The sequence below is a fragment of the Bubalus kerabau genome, chromosome X, assembly GCF_029407905.1.
Source record: "Bubalus kerabau isolate K-KA32 ecotype Philippines breed swamp buffalo chromosome X, PCC_UOA_SB_1v2, whole genome shotgun sequence".
Lineage (NCBI taxonomy): Eukaryota > Metazoa > Chordata > Mammalia > Artiodactyla > Bovidae > Bubalus > Bubalus kerabau.
The window spans coordinates 111,467,563-111,483,029 of NC_073647.1; the positions used below are offsets into that span (position 1 = coordinate 111,467,563).

Sequence of the window (15,467 nt, forward strand, 5' to 3'; positions counted from 1 at the left end):
ATCACTCTGAGAGGTGGAGAATGCAAAAAGAGCCATATCAGGCCTGATTTAGACTGGAAGTTTTTTGTGTGCCTACATTTTCTCAAGGTCTCCTTCTGGGTCAGCAACCCTGGGGGGTTCTTGCATATCATTTTAGGCCCAGAACTGACATGTCAAAAGTAGCCTGCTACCTTGTGGCAAATAAGCTAGCAGGCCTTGTGGCCAAATTGCCTGAACTTGACTCCTTACTAGTTATCTGACCTAAGATATTTTGCTAAATCATTCTGACTTCAGTTACTGTGTTCTAGAAATGGGATTCATGATGGTATCTTTTTCATAGGAGTGTTTTGAGGATTAAATGAAAGGATGCAAAAGTTCCTGATCAGAAGATATTTGTTGAATAAATGAATAAACTAAATGATACAGTTTCTATTCTGGCTCAGGATCACAGATCCAATAAATACCAAATATAATACCTGCCACTCACTGTGTGTCCCTCTGTAATGCAAGCTTCATGAGGGCAGAAGCTTTATGTCTGTTTTGTTCCCCAACCTTTTAGAGCAGGGCCTGAGAAATAATAAGGGCTTGATAAATATATTTCTTGAATGAATGAATACTATATTCCAAGTACTATGTTAGGCATGTGGGACAGAGTTCTAAGACAGACAATACCTGTCCTCACAGAGTTTGCAATCTAATCATTAAGTTGATATGTACTTAGTCACTCAGTCATGTCAAACTCGTTGCAACTGCATAGACTGTAGCCTGCTAGGCTCCTCTGTCCATGGGGATTCTCCAGGCAGGAATACTGGAATGGGTTGCCATGTCCTCCTCCAGGGGATCTTTCCAGCCCAGGGATCGAACCAGGTCTCCCTCATTGCAGGTGGATTCTTTACCACTTGAGCCACCAAGGAATCACAACAATAATTGAATCTGGGATAAATACTGTGAAAGAATAAGGGAGGATTCTGTGACAGTGATACACAAAAGGAATTTCCTAGTCTGGGAGGTTAGAGGGAGTCTTCCAGAGCCAGTACCATCTGAACCTGAAGAAGGAGTGTATCAGATGACATGTAAAGAAGAGAATGTGGCAATGAGCTTGGATCACTCAAAGATTAGAAAATGGTGAGCATGGCTGGATTGTGGTAAGAAAGGGAATGAGTAACAGGAAGTAGGATTGGAGAGCCTGGAAGGGGCCAGATTATGTAGGGCTTTGTGGACCATGGTAAAAAATTTGTCTTTGTGGACCATGGTAAAAAAACAAAACAAAACAAACAAAAAAAAAAACCAACACTGGAGGCTTTTCCGCAGGGTAAAGGCATAATCTATGTTTTACAAATATTCTTCTGGGTTCCTTGTGGAGAATGATTTGTAGAGGGCAAGGATGGAAACAAGGAGACCTGTTAGGATTCTAGGGCAGCTGTCCAGGTGAGAGGTGATTGGGACTAAGGTCCGACAGTTGGAAGTAAATGAGGAGAGAGGTAGATATATTAGGGATATATTCTGACTATAACAAGACTTGCTGATAGACTGAATAATGAGGGATGATAGAGAAAGAGGACACCAAAATAACTTAAGTTTCTGACTTGTCACGTGAGTATATAGTGATGCCATCTTCTTTGATAGGAACAGGCTTTGAGGTGGAAGGAGGCAGTTCTGGTTCAGTTGTCTTTGGTTTACCAGCAAGACATCCAAATGGAGATATTAAACATGAGCCTGGAGCCCAAGAGAGAGGCTGGACATCATTTTTTTTTAATTAATTTATCTGTTTTAATTGGAGTATAATTAATTTACAATACTGTGATTGTTTTTGCCATACATCAACATGAATCAGCCATAGGTATACATGTGTCTTCCATCCTCCTGAACCCCCTCTCATATCCCTTCCCACAGTATCCCTCTAGGTTTTTCCAGAGCACTGGCTTTGAGTGCCCTGCTTCGTGCATCAAACTTGCACTGGTCATCTATTTTACATATGGTAATGAATTTGTTTCAATGCTATTCTCTCAAATCATCCCACCCTCACGTTCTCCCTCTGAGTCCAAAAGTCTGTTCTTTACATCTTTGTCTCCTTTGCTACCCTATATTTAAGATCATCAGTATCATCTTTCTAAGTTCCATATATATATATGTGTTAATATACAGTATTTGTCTTTCTCTTTCTGACTTACTTTACTCTGTATAAAAGGCTTGAGGTTCATCCATCTCATTAGAACTAACTCAAATGCATTCATTTTTATAGTTGAGTAATATTCCATTGTGTATATGTACTACAACTTCCTTATCCATTCATCTGTCATTGGACATCTAGGTTGCTTCCATGTTCTAGCTATTGTAAATAGTGCTTCAATGAACATTGGGATACATAGGTCTCTTTCACTTCTGGTTTCCTTGAGGTATATGCCCAGCAGTGGCTTTGCTGTGTCATATGGTGTTCTATTTCCAGTATTTTAAGGAATCTCCACACTCTTCTCCATAGTGACTGTACCAGTTTGCAATCCCCCCAGCAGTGCACCCTCTCAAGCATTTATTGTTTGTAGATTTTTTTTTAACTTAACAGTGACAATTTATTTTCTGAAGATTATCACTTTTACAAAACAACAAAAAATGGGTATCAAAAACAGCAAAAAGTTTACAGAATCACTGCATCAGTTTTCACACAGGTCAGTGCTTATGAAACTGGCATTGAATGTAAATACTAGATATAGTTTGACTTCCCACTTGGTCATAAGCATCTGGCCGTTTGTTTCAGAGCTACTGAATAATAACTTTTCATAAGCACTGGTTATTTTTTTGAGAACCCATTTGGTTTGTCCAACAAAGTAAACACTTTTTAATGTGTGGCATTTTCTTTAAAAAAAAAAAAAAAGCAAACGTTGAGCTAAAATACAGAATATGTATGTGTTTGGAACTGGACCACATCTTTAGAGGTCCCATTTACCCTGAATAACACTGAAGGCATTTATCAGTTCAGTTCAGTTTGGTCGCTCAGTCATGTCTGATTCTTTGTGATCCCGTGAACCGCAGCACGCCAGGCCTCCCTGTCCATCACCAACTCCTGGAGTTCACCAACCCCATGTCCATTGAGTTGGTTATGCCATCCAACCTTCTCATTCCCTGTTGTGCCCTTCTCCTCCTGCCCTCAATCTTTCCAAGCATCAGGGTCTTTTCAAATGAGTCAGCTCTTCTCAGCAGGTGGCCAAAGTATTGGAGTTTTGGCTTCAACATCAGTCCTACCAATGAACACCCAGGACTGATCTCCTTTAGGATGGGCTGGTTGGATCTCCTTGCAGTCCAAGTGACTCTCAAGAGTCTTCTCCAACACCACACTTCAAAAGCATCAATTCCTCGGCACTCAGTTTTCTTTCTTTTTTTTAAATATAGTAGTTACATTTTAATTTTTTTTTAAATTTTAAATAAAAATTTATTTATTTTAATTGGAGGATAATTACTTTACAATATTGTATTGGTTTTGCCATAGGTCAACATGAATCCACCATGGGTGTATGCATGTTCCCCATCCTCAACCCCCCTCCCAACTCCTTCCCCATACCATCCCTCTGTGTCATCCCAGTGCACCAGCCCTGAGCATCCTGTATCATGCATCAAAACTGGACTTTCACATATGGTAATATACATGTTTCAATGCCATTCTCCCAAATCATCCCACCCTCGCCCTCTCCCACAGAGTCCAAAAGACTGTTCTATACATCTGTGTCTCTTTTGCTGTCTCGCATACAGGGTTATCATTACCATCTTTCTAAATTCCATATATATGAGTTAGTATACTGTATTGGTGTTTTTCTTTCTGGATTACTTCATTCTGTATAATAAGCTCCAGTTTCATCCACCTCATTAGAACTGATTCAAATGTATTCTTTTTAATGGCTGAGTAATACTCCATTGTGTATATGTACCACAGCTTTCTTATCCATTCATCTGCTGGTGGACATCTAGGTTGCTTCCATGTCCTGGCTATTATAAACAGTGCTGCGATGAACATTGGGGTACATGGGTCTATTTCAACTCTTGCTTCCTCAGTGTGTATGCCCAGAAGTGGGATTGCTGGGTCGTATGGCAGTTCTATTTTCAGTTTTTAAAGGAACCTCCACACTGTTCTCCATAGTGGCTGTACTAGTTTGCATTCCCATCAACAATGTAAGAGGGTTCCCTTTTCTCCACACCCTCTCCAGCATTTATTTCTTGTAGACTTTTGGATAGCAGCCATTCTGACTGGCGTGAAATGGTACCTCATTGTGGTTTTGATTCGCATTTCTCTGATAATGAGTGACATTGAGCATCTTTTCATGTTTGTTAGCCATCTGTATGTCTTCTTTGAATAAATGTCTATTTAGTTCTTTGGCCCATTTTTTGATTGAGTCGTTTATTTTTCTGGAATTGAGCTGCAGGAGTGCTTGTATATTTTTGAGATGAATTCTTTGTCAGTTGCTTCATTTGCTATTATTTTCTCCATTCTGGAGGCTGTCTTTTCACTTTGCTTATAGTTTCCTTTGTTGTGCAGAAGCTTTTAATTTTAATTAGGTCCCATTTGTTTATTTTTGCTTTTATTTCCAATATTCTAGGAGGTAGGTCATAGAGTATCCTGCTGTGATTTATGTCGGAGATTGTTTGGCCTATGTTCTCCTCTAGGAGTTTTATAGTTTCTGGTCTTACGTTTAGATCTTTAATCCATTTTGAGTTTATTTTTGTGTGTCGTGTTAGAAAGTGGTCTACTTTCATTCTTTTACAAGTGGTTGACCGGTTTTCCCAGCACTACTTGTTAAAGAGATTGTCTTTTCTCCATTGTATATTCTTGCCTCCTTTGTCAAAGATAAGGTGTCCATAGGTGCATGGATTTATCTCTGGGCTTTCTGTTTTGTTCCACTGATCTATATTTCTGTCTTTGTGGCACTCAGTTTTCTTTATAGTCCAACTCTCACATCCATACATGGCCAATGGAAAACCCATAGCCTTGACTAGACAGAACTTTGTTGACAAAGTAAAGTCTCTGCTTTTCAATATGTTGTCTAGGTTGGTCATAACTTTTCTTCCAAGGAGTAAGCATCTTTTAATTTCATGGCTGCAGTCACCATCTGCAGTGATTTTGGAGCCCAGAAAAATAAAGTCAGCTACTGTGTCCACTGTTTCCCCATCTAATTGCCATGAAGTGATGGGACCGGATGCCATGATCTTAGTTTTCTGAATGTTGAGCTTTAAGCCAATTTTTTCACTCTCTTCTCTCATTTTCATCAAGAAACCCTTTAGTTCTTCTTCACTTTCTGCCATAAGGGTGGTGTCATCTGCATATCTGAGATTATTGATACTTCTCCTGGCAATCTTTATTCCAGCTTGTGCTTCTTCCAGACCAGCATTTCTCATGATGTACTCTGCATATAAGTTAAATAAGCAGGGTGACAATATACAGCCTTGATATACTCCTTTTACTATTTGGAACCAGTCTGTTGTTCCATGTCCAGTTCTAACTGTTGCTTCCTGATCTGCATACAGGTTTCTCAAGAGGCAGGTGAGGTGGTCTGGTATTCCCATCTCTTTCAGAACTTTCCAGTTTCTTGTGATCCAACAGTCAAAGGCTTTGGCTTAGTCAATGAAGCAGAAATAGATATTTTTTCTGGAACTCTCTTGCTTTTTCGATGATCCAGCAGATGTTGGCAATTTGATCTCTGGTTCCTCTGCCTTTCCTAAAACCGGCTTGAACATCTGGAAGTTCACAATTCACGTATTGCTGAAGCCTGGCTTGGAGAATTTTAAGCATTACTTTACTAGTGTGTGAGATGAGTGCAATTGTGTGGTAGTTTGAGCATTCTTTGGCATTGCCTTTCTTTGGGATTGGAATGAAAACTGACCTTTTCCAGTCCTGTGGCCAGTGCTGAGTTTTCCAAATTTGCTGGCATATTGAGTGCAACACTTTTATAGCATCATTTTTGAGGATTTGAAATAGCTCAACTGAAATTCCTTCACCTCCACTAGCTTTGTTCGTGGTGATGCTTCCTAAGGCCTACTTGACTTCACATTCCAGGATGTCTGGCTGTAGGTGAGTGATCATGCCATCGTGATTATCTGAGTTGTGAAGATCTTTTTTTGTACAGTTCTTCTGTGTATTCTTGTCACCTCTTCTTAATATCTTCTGCTTCTGTTAGGTCCCTACCATTTCTGTCCTTTGTCAAGCTCTATACAGTCAGCACAAACAAGACCGGGAGCTGACTGTGGTTCAGATCATGAACTCCTTATGGCCAAATTCAGACTGAAATTGAAGAAAGTGGAGAAAACCTCTAGACCATTCAGGTATGACCTAAATCAAATCCCTTATGACTATACAGTGGAAGTGAGAAATAGATTTAAGGGATTAGATCTGATAGACAGAGTGCCTGATGAATTATGGACAGAGGTTCGTGACATTGTACAGGAGACAGGGATTAAGACCATCCTTAAGAAAAAGAAATGCAAAAAAGCAAAATGGCTGCCTGAGCTGGCCTTACAAATAGCTGTGAAGAGAAGGGAAGTGAAAAGCAAAGGAGAAAAAGAAAGATATACCCATTTGAATGTAGAGATCCAAAGAATAGCAAGGAGATATAAGAAAGCCTTCCTCAGTGACCAGTACAAAGAAATAGAGGAAAACAATAGAATGGGAAAGACTAGAGATCTCTTCAAGAAAATTAGAGATACCAAGGGAAAATTTCATGCAAAGATGGGCTTGATAAAGAAGGCATTTATAGGATATACTAAATACTAGTTCTATACCTCATGAAGTCAAAGGCAGCTACTACAGTTCTAAAGAAAATATTTCTTCATTCAGAGGCTGCCCAGAGTTTGAACTACATGATAGTTTCTACATCTTTCCTGATTTGGAGTAGTTTCCCAAAATAAGTCTTATTATTCGAAAACAAATTTTATGCTTATGCAAAACAGGCTCTGGCATTTTATTGATACATTTGTGTACAGCAAGAATCCTTGCTCTGTACCCTTGGTGACCACAGAGAAATCAAGAGGCCATGATTACTGGTGTTGAGAGGAAGAAGCATACTTAAAACTGACATAATCTGGAGGCAAGCAGAAACAGAGATGGACTTTGTTGTGGTTTTCAGCCACCATTTGTTCCAGAAACACATTTCGTTTAAATAAGGGAAGTTTGGTCCAGTTTTGTAATGTTAATAGCTGCCAGTCTCTCAAACTTTTTTTTTTTTTTTTTTGATAAAGATCTTTTCCTGGCTAGCAATGAGTTAAGAAGCTGGCCTCCAATTCTGATCAAATTTCTCACAATTAGTCAAAAACAAAACAAACAAAAACCCTCCCCCAAACAAACAACAAACAAAAAACCCCCACACCAGCCAATAGAAGTTAGCAACTGCACAATTAAAGTTGAATGCAAATTATGCTATTTTCGGGCTTCCCTGGTGGCTCAGCAGTTAAAGCATCTGCCTGGAATGTGGGAGACCCGGGTTTGATCCCTGGGTCGGGAAGATCCCCTGGAGAAGGAAATGGCAACCCACTCCAGTACTCTTGCCTGGAGAATCCCATGGATGGAGGAGCCTGGTAGGCTACAGTCCATGGGGTCTCAAAGAGTCGGACACGACTGAGAGACTTCACTTTCTTTCTTTATGCTATTTACAGACTGGTATACCCATCACTGAAATCATTCTGAGATTGTGATACACTTCTGTTGAAACATTTCATCTATTTTATACCAATTTTCATTAAAGGAAAACTGATATGTAATTTTCTTCTTTATAGATATGAAAATGAAGCAAGAAGGCAAAGACGAGCGAAACAGATGCTACCTGAATAGCAGCGGTGCCATTTGCTTGTTTTGGTCTTTGTACCAGCAACTCCCACACCATGGGGATAATCCAGTTCCCTCCAGACTACACGGTTTTCCTTGCAGTCAAGACACACACAATGGACCCCACTCCTTTTCATGCCACTGCAATAACACAGACTGCTATTGTCAAGGGGGCTTTCAAAGCCTATATAAATATACTTCATTAGGAGATCCATACCTTTATCATCCAAGGATTGGACTGCCTTTTCAATATCATTAGCTTTAAATGAGAGGAACACCTTCACGACAATGTTGCCTGCTGGATCCTTCACTGCCTGACTCTTGGTATTGATGTGTGTGTGTCTGTGTGTGTGTTGGGGGCGGGGTGGGTTTCAGAGCTGCATGTGGGGCCGCTGTCATTTTTCTTTGCTGCAGGAAGGAATCCACCTCGTCTTGATTGGGCTTGGCCTGCCCATTACCCCTATCTTCCTCATGTGGGAACTTCTTCTCATCGTACTCATCCTAGTCCACCTTCTGGAAGTAGGCTGAGGACATTGTTCTTTGACGTCCCCCATCCTTACTGATAGTGCAAGCCTCCTCTTGATTCTGCCTCTACCTTAGCAAGCCCAACCCAGCTGGAATCCGCAGATTTGTGTCTCCCTGTTTGTAGACTTTTTGATGATGTCCATTCTGTCAGGCATGAGATGATTCTTCACTGTGGTTTTGATTTGCATTTCTCTACTAATGAGTGGTATTGAGCATCTTTCCATGTGTTTATTAGCCGTCTGTATCTCTTCTTTGGAGAAAAGTCTGTTTAGGTCTTTTGACCATTTTTTGATTGTGTGTGTGTGTGTGTGTGTGTGTGTGTGTGTGTGTGTTTTCTGGTATTAAACTTCGTGAGCTGCTGTATATTTTGGAGATTAATCCTTTGTAAGTTGTTTCATTTGCTAATATTTTCTCCCATTCTGAGGGTTGTCTTTTCACCTTGCTTAGAGTTTCCTTCTTTGTGCTAAAGCTTTTAAGTTTAATTAGATCCCATTTGCTTATTTTTCTTTTTATTTCCATTACTCTGGGAGGTGGGTCATAGAGGATCTTGCTGTGATTTATGTCAGAGAGTGTTCTGCCTATGTTTTCATCTAATAGTTTTATAGTTTCTGGTCTTACATTTAAGTCTTTAATCCATTTTAAGTTTGTTTTTGTGGATGGTGTTAGAAAGTGTTCTAGTTTCATTCTTTTACATGTAGCTGACCAGTTTTCCCAGCACCACTTGTTGAAGGGACTGTCTTTTCTCCATTATATATTTTTGCCTCCTTTGTCAAAGATAAGGTGTCCATACGTGTGTGGATTTATCTCTGGACTTTCTATTTTGTTCGATTGATCTATATTTCTTCCTTTGTGCCAGTACCATACTGCCTTGGTAGTAATTGTAGTTTTGTAGTGTAGTCTGAAGTCAGGCAGGCTGCTTCCTCCAGTTCCATTCTTCTTTCTCAAGATTGCTTTGGCTATTCAGGGTCTTCTGTGTGCTGGGCAACTTTAACAGAATTATAAATCCTGGGTGTGAGGGGGAGCCATGGGACAGTTGTGAGCAGAGCAGCAATATTAACTAACTTTTGTTTTAAAATTATCATTCTGGATCCTGGGTTGAGAAGTGATTGTAAAGGCTGACTGTAAGAACCAACTATAAGTATGATCAAGAAGGAGGCTATTTTAGTCTTATGGGAAAAAAATTAATGGTAGCTTAGATATACAAGGGAAATGAAGATGAAGGCAAGTGGTCAAGTTCAGAATATATTTTGGAAAAAGACCCAACAGACCTTTGTAATAGATTGGATATGATAGGTGAAGGAGATGGAAAAGTCGAAGATGATCCCCAGGTTTTAGATTTGCATGATTTGCAAAAAGTTGTGTTCATGATGGAGTCATAGTCTGAGCTAGAGACCACTGGGCAAGCATAGGTTTTGGGCAAAGACATTCACACTGGGGGAACCCAGAGACGATTGCCCCACAGGGGAAAATGTTCAGTTTCTTGTTTCTTTATTTTTTCTTGCCTATCTGCAACAAGCTTCAAAACAAGTTCATACATTCTACATCAAATTCCACTATCAGAGAATCTCTCCCTCATGTTGATGCATAGTATTTTCTGGCCTTTGTTAATAGTAAAAATTTTACCTGGGAAATCACATCTACTCCTCTGACTTCAATTACCATTATTATTCTGAAGACTTTCAATGTTCTATCTATAGCTGTGCACACTTCTCTGAGCTCCAGACCCACATGGCCAACAATCTACTGGATATCTTCCCCTGGACATCTTACATGCATCACAACCCTGCTATGAACCAAACCAAAGTCTTCATATTGCACCCTGTACATTTGTTCCTCTGCCCCAGTGTTCCCTAGGTGCGTATGTCCTACTGGATATCCAGAGTTCCCTGACCAAACCAAACCAAACAAAACAAAACATGTAAGCCATCTTTGATTGAGATGAGTCCTCAGATCTCACCCAACACTGAGTCCCACAGAAACTATCATCTTCTGCACAATATGGAGTGGTGGCTAAGATCAGGTTCTAACACTGGCTTTTCTTGGCTTCTATCCTGGCTCTGTAACTTACTAGTCACTTAAATTTTCTGTTCCTCAGTGCCTTCACCTGAAAAATGGCGATGATAACAGTACTTATATCTACTTTGTAAGGTTGTGAATTAATCCACATAGAGCACTTAGAACAGTTCCGTCTCACATAGGGAGCATTTCGTGCCTGTTGGCTATCTATGATAATGGCTGTTACAATGATTTCTCAAATATCCCTCCTGACTATGACTGCCATTGTATAGACCTCCTTCTTGCCTGAATCACAAAATCCTCCTAAATTCGCTGAATTTGAACTTAATATACGTGCCATGACCCAAGTTTATTAAATATGATTCCTATCCTTCTGGAGTCTGGAGAAGCAGGATAGCCTATATGTTCTCTGTCTAAGATGATAGCCACTAGTTTCAAGTGGCTATTAAACTTTAACTTTATTTATTAACTTTATAAAGTTAATAAATATTAAAATAAGTATATTTTAATATAACATCTAAAATTAAATTCCTTCTGCTCAACGTTATGTGGCAGCCTGGATAGGAGGGGGTTTTGGGGGAGAATGGATACATGTATATGCATGGCTGAGTCCCTTTGCCATTCACTCAAAGCTATTACAACATTGTTAAATGGCTATGTGTGTTAGATGCTCAAATGTATCTGACTCTTTATGACTCCATGGACTGTAGCCCGCTAGGCTCCTCTGTCCATGGAATTCTCCAGGCAAGAATATTTCAGTGAGTTGCCATTCCCTTCTCCAGGGGGTCTTCCTGGCCCAGGGGTCGAACCTAGGTCTCCCACATTGCAGGCAGATTCTTCACCTCCTGAGCCACCAGGGAAACCTGCTATACACCAATACAAAATAAAAGAAAAATTAAAAAATTAAATTCCTTAGTAAGAGTAACCACATTTTAAGTGCTCATCAACTTGAAGTCAGGTAATAGGCTACTATTTACATCCCAGACCTGTGATTTCTAGCACTGTAACCTTGGGCAAATTATACAACCTATCAGAGCCTATCTTTTCATCTATTAAATGGGTCTAATAATATTAGTACCTACCTTAAAGGGTTGTTGTAAAGATAAAATGAGTTGATACTTATAAAGTGTTCATAATAATGCTTAATAAAATTATTATTGTAATTTAGTAGTAGTGATACTACACAAACACACACACATTAATACACACATCATCTCAGAGTAAAGAAGTATTACAGTTGATGAATCTTAAGGGCTAAGTGTTTATTCTATCAGTTGGTTCTGTATAAGTTCAGCATGGTGCACTGGAACCATTGTTAAGCTAGGATTCTGGAGAATCCAAGTTTTAGTTCTAGTAGTGGTTTTAGCCATGATTATAGAATTTGTTTTCTATATAACCTTGGGCACATTGTTTCCCCCTCACTGGCCTCAGTGGAGTGATTGGACAACTCTAGGTGGTATCTCTGCTCTACAAGTTGAAGCAGGCTTAAAGAGAAAGGATCCTGTTTCAGATGGCATAAAGAAGCTAAGATAGATGAAAAGAAAAATTGGTACATCTGTCCATCAGCAGATGAATGGATAAGGAACTTGTGATACATATGTGCAATGGAATATTACTCAGCTATTAAAAAGAACACATTTGAGTCAGTTCTAATGAGGTGAATGAAACTGGAACATATTACACAGAGTGAAGTAAGTCAGAAAGATAAACACCAATACAGTATATTAACACATATTCATGGAATTTAGACAGTAACAATGATCCTATATGCAAGGCAGCAAAAGAGACATAGACATAAAAAACAGTCTTTTGGACTCTGTGGGAGAAGGCGAGGGTGGGATGATTTGAGAGAATAGCACTGAAACATGGATATTACCATATGTAAAATAGATGACCAGTGCAAGTTCAGTACATGAAGCTGGACACTCAAAGCCAGTGCTCTGGGACAACCCAAAGGGATGGGGTAGGGAGGGAGGTGGAAGAGGGGTTCAGGATAGGGGGCACATGTGCAATGGTGGCTGATTCGTGTCAATGTATGGCAAAAATCACCACAATATTATAAAGTAATTATCCTCCAATTAAAATAAACTTTAAAAACTTGGTATATCTGAGGGATAGTAATTAAAATCACCACAATATTATAAAGTAATTATCCTCCAATTAAAATAAACTTTAAAAACTTGGTATATCTGAGGGATAGTAATTAAAATCACAATTAAAAGTTAACCAAGTGTTAACTCTGCACTGGACACCATATATGCCATACATTATTTCATTTAATTCTCAGAACATCCCTGTGCATTAGTTTTTATCCTCATTCAGCTAATGAAGAAACTGAGGCTAGAGAAGCAAGGGCTTGGAAAAGCAAAGCCACTGTTCACTTTCAAATAACCAGTGGTGAGTGATAAGATAGACATTCAAACTCAGGTCTGCCTGCACCAAGACCACATTCTGAACCACTCTGTCATACTGCCTAGGAGCTTGAAGAAAATGAGGGGGGCTGGAGAGGTGGGACAGAGTCACTTCAGTATAAGGCATGGGAGGGGAAAAGAAGGGAAATAGAGACCAATTAAAAGAGTGTTGCATTACTGATTGACTCTTCTTTATTTCTTCTGTGTGTGTGTTAGTTGCTCAGTCATGTCGGACTCTTTGCGACCCCATGGACTGTATAGACTTTAGCCTGCCAGGCTTCTCTGTCCATGGAATTCTCCAGGCAAGAATACTGGAGTGAGCTGCCATTTCCTTCTTCAGGGGATCTTCCTGACCCAGGGATCAAACCCAGGTCTCCTACATTCTAGGCAGATTCTTTACTGTCTGAACAACCAGGGAATTTCTTCTATGTCCTTGTTAAACATTTCTTGAATTTTCTCAATCCTTGTCTCTAGTCTATTTATCTGTGATTCCATTTTGTTTTCAAGATTTTGGATCATTTTTACTCTCATTATTCTGAATTATTTTTCAGGTAGACTCCCTATCTCCTCTGGAGAGAGTGTGGAGAAAAGGGAAGCCTCTTACACTGTTGGTGGGAATGCAAACTAGTACAGCCACTATGGAGAACAATGTGGAGATTCCTTAAAAAACTGGAAATAGAACTGCCATAGGACCCAGCAATCCCGCTGCTGGGCATACACCCCAAGGAAACCAGAATTGTAAGAGACACATGTATCCTCATGTTCATTGCAGCACTGTTTGCAATAGCTAGGACATGGAAGCAACCTAGATATCCATCAGCAAACAAATGGATAATGAAGTTGTGGTACATATACACAATGGAATATTACTCAGTTATAAAAAAAAAGAGTACATTAGAGTCAGTTTTGATGAGGTAGATGAAACTGGAGTGAAGTAAGTGAAGTATGTCCATTCCATATACAGAGTGAAGTAAGTCAGAAAGAGAGACACCAATACAGTATATTAAGGCATATATATGGAATTTAAAAAGACATTAATGATGACCCTATACACAAGACAGCAAAAGAGACACAGATGTAAAGAACAGACTTTTGGACTCTGTGGGAGAAGGCAAGGGTGGGATGATTTGAGAGAATAGCATTGAAACATGTATATTACCATATGTAAAATAGATGACCAATGCAAGATCAATGTATGAAGCAGGGCACTCAAAGCCAGTGCTCTGGAACAACCAGAGGGATGGGGTGGGGATGGAAGTGGGAGGTTGGTTCAGAATGGGGGGACACATGTACACCTGTGGCTGATTCATGTCGATGTATGGCAAAACCACCACAATATTGTAAAGTAATTAGCTTCCAATTATCTAATTAAAATAAATAAATTGATTAAAAAATACTGCTGCATTAAAGTGGGAAGTGATAGGGGCCCTGAACTGGTGGAAAAACCTGAGGGGTGAAAGAACAAAATAGATGGAGGAAATCCCACTGCCACTATATCACTCTATCATCAGTTTTTGAGGGTAAGAACTGTCTTTTCCATTTTTGTATCCCATATAGACACACACGCAGCACAGCACAGCACTTAGCACACAAATTCACTGTTGATTAATGGATTCAATTCAGTTGAATTCATAAGACTTGGTGATTGATTTGATCTAAGAAGAAGACCAAGATGGCTTCCAGGCTTATAACTTAAGTCCTAGGAAGAATTCTGAAGTTGTTCTCTGTGGAGTTGCATAGCACTCAGAGCATATATTCTAACTACCTTGCTTCCCCTCCTAAGGTCTGTGCTTGGCAGGGCCCCAGCTAGAGTAATTCTTGCCTTCTCTCCCAATCATCTAGCCCTCTGGGCTGGGAAGGAGGCTGTTTCTTCTGAGGTCCTCCCTTCCGCTTTTCCTGGCCTGGTCAGTGAGTCCTTCTTCATAGTATTTGAATCAGAGGAAACAGATAGACTGAGGAAGTGAAGAAAAAACAGGCTGCCTGGGCTCTACAAGCCAATGTAAACACTCAGTGGTTTCCTGTTGTTGCAGCCCAAAGCGTCCCATGACATCATTCCTGTCCTTTCCAGAACACACTGGCTTGGCCCAGTCTTCCAATCTGCCCAGGGCTGAGTGGTAGTCGCACCCCCCTTCCCCACCAGGATTATATCCTCCGGAACTGTATAACTTCTCTGGGCCAATCATTCCCCACCTGCCCAGCCAGTCATTTAGGTCTTTCTAGCCCTATAAGGTTTTCGAGGCTACAGAGGCCCAGTGGCTTTTGGGTCAGAGTAAGATTTCCTAAACTGGAGAAGTTATTTTACTTCTTTTAATGGAGACTTGGAGTCAGGAGAAGGGGGAAGGGTGTAACACACAGACTGTGATACAGGCCCTAACTGCTTCCTCCCTTCTCTACTTCACCAAAGAGCATACAAGTTTCTGTTCTCAGTGTTGGTCACAAATTCCTAGGAACAGAATTGTAAAGGTCCATTTAAGACCTCATAGTCTAATCTTTCCATGGTAAAGATGAGAGCTCTAAGGCCCAGAGAGGGAAAAGGAACTGGTCCCAGTTACATCATTGGTCAATGCAGCATAAGCCATTCACTCCAGAGGTCTGAACCTGAGCTATCTCAATCCTGAGCAGCATAATATGGTTACAAGAGCTCGTAACAGGAAATTCAGAAACCAGGGTTCAAGTTCTCATTCCTTATGAGAGCTTACATAAATTTCTTTTTTTTTTTTTTCTTTGAGCCTTGACTT

At 40.0% G+C, this 15,467-nt stretch overlaps 1 pseudogene; it reads right to left on the bottom strand.

The window, feature by feature from the left end:
• Positions 1-7,859: 7,859 nt before the first annotated feature.
• On the bottom strand, positions 7,860-8,311 carry LOC129639856 (actin-related protein 2/3 complex subunit 5-like; annotated as a pseudogene).
• Positions 8,312-15,467: the final 7,156 nt, after the last annotated feature.